Here is a 2046-nt window from a genome sequence, read left to right as displayed (position 1 = left end):
GAAGAAGTATATTTCAAAAACTATTCGCTTCTCTTTTTAGAAGGCATGCAAACAAATATACTATGATCTGATAAAATGTGATAGATAGGAACTAAAAAGTTACCGCAAATGGGTCTGATAACCATTAATTGAGACTATGCGTGATAGGAAATTGCTTGTAATGGATAAAGATGACCAAAAAAAGTTATTCGATTGTGTGTGTAATGCAATGAGGTTATTGCGATTTATCCAATGCACACAAGCCTAAATATATACATTTATGTACACAAAGATATTTTATGTATTCAGTTTGTTTGTTTGTTTGTAGTTAAGTACAAAGCTACACAATGGGCTATCTGTGCTCTGCCCACCACGGGTATCGAAACCCGGTTTCTAGAGTTGTAAGTCTGCGGACATACTGCTGTGCCACTGTAGGTGAAGGGCTGACGAGAGGGGGGCAGCTGTCCCGGGCTCGGGGTCTGTTGAGGGGCCCGACAATGGGATATTCCAAAGCTCACTAAAAATGCATACTACTTAATGAGCTAAAATGGCCACTGCGTTTTCATGAATTCGTGAAGAAATTTGTCACCTAAATTTCTTTTATGAAGAATCAGCAAAGGTTAATAAATAGAATGAAAGGGGGACCCGATGATATTACTGACCCCGAGGTCTAGGCTGGCTTTCAACGCCCCTGCTGGGGGGCTTATCTATTCGATAACGTCAGCTTATTCAGTTCTAGTTTTATATAAGTCTTCACAAACTGCACTTTATTATTTATGGGTGTGTGTGTATATATATATATACTTTAAAAAATTAATATTTGTTTTGATTCATAGAATTATTCGTGAATTAAATACAACATTATTACATCATGAAACCTGTAAGCCTATTTTAACAGACTTTAATTATAAATCGTGATGCTTCAAAATATGTACTTGTTTAACCGAGTAAATAACAACGATGTATTGTAAATAAACATGCCGATTAGGTCCTTTAAGACATCTCTAAAAATAACACTTCCATCTGCAGCGTACTGCACTCGACTACAAGAGTCTTGGTGATTCTGCAGAAGTGAATCTTGAGCTTTTCAGTAGATTGACTTTCCGCTCACAACTTCATCTCTAAATTTTCGCAGCTCACACCTTTTTTGCCGGCGTACTTCCAAAGCCAATTATGGTGAATGACCTTTGACTTCGACTCCCTGTCCTTCTGAATTCTGTAAACCACATCCTTCCTAATATCTAGTTATCTTTGGAGTTCATTCTTTATTGTGACAAGAATTGTTCTGCCATACGGTGTCACGTCAGTGTAATCCAGTCTTATCACAATTAATATCAAAGTAACTTTCCATTTTATCACAAGCTGATTTGAGCCTTTCCTGTGTAAAGTCATGTAAGACATCTTTATTCTTCAGGTTCACCAGAGCTCTTTAAACCATTAATCCCCCAGGACCTGCTCCAGTCATTAGATGTAAGCTTATACCTAATAAATCCTCATATGAATATTTCACTATTTGATGGTACAATGATCACCCTCTCTCTTGCCACTGGAAATCTAGCATCTGTGTAGTAATTGTTATGTAGTGCATAGAGATTTCTTGGACATAGATTGTGAAGCTCTTTAAAGCTAGTTTGACCTCGCATTCTTGTTTCTGCATGAAGTCAGTTACAAATAGCTCTCCTGTTTCATATTTTATGGTATAGAGATTTATTGGTCATACACTTCAAAACTAGTTGAAGCTAGTCTGACTTTGCATCCACGTTTCTTCGTGTAATCAGTTCCAAATAGCTCTCCTGTTTCATATTTTATGGTATAGAGATGTATTGGTCATAGACTTCAAAACTAGTTGAAGCTAGTCTGACTTTGCATCCATGTTTCTTCATGTAATCAGTTCCAAATAGCTCTCCTGTTTCATATTTTATGGTATAGAGATGTATTGGTCATAGACTTCAAAACTAGTTGAAGCTAGTCTGACTTTGCATCCATGTTTCTTCATGTAATCAGTTCCAAATAGCTCTCCTGTTTCATATTTTATGGTATAGAGATGTATTGGTCATAGACTTCAAA

This window comes from Limulus polyphemus, unplaced genomic scaffold, assembly GCF_000517525.1.
Source record: "Limulus polyphemus unplaced genomic scaffold, Limulus_polyphemus-2.1.2 Scaffold6445, whole genome shotgun sequence".
Taxonomy (NCBI): domain Eukaryota; kingdom Metazoa; phylum Arthropoda; class Merostomata; order Xiphosura; family Limulidae; genus Limulus; species Limulus polyphemus.
This window is presented reverse-complemented; position numbering follows the sequence as displayed.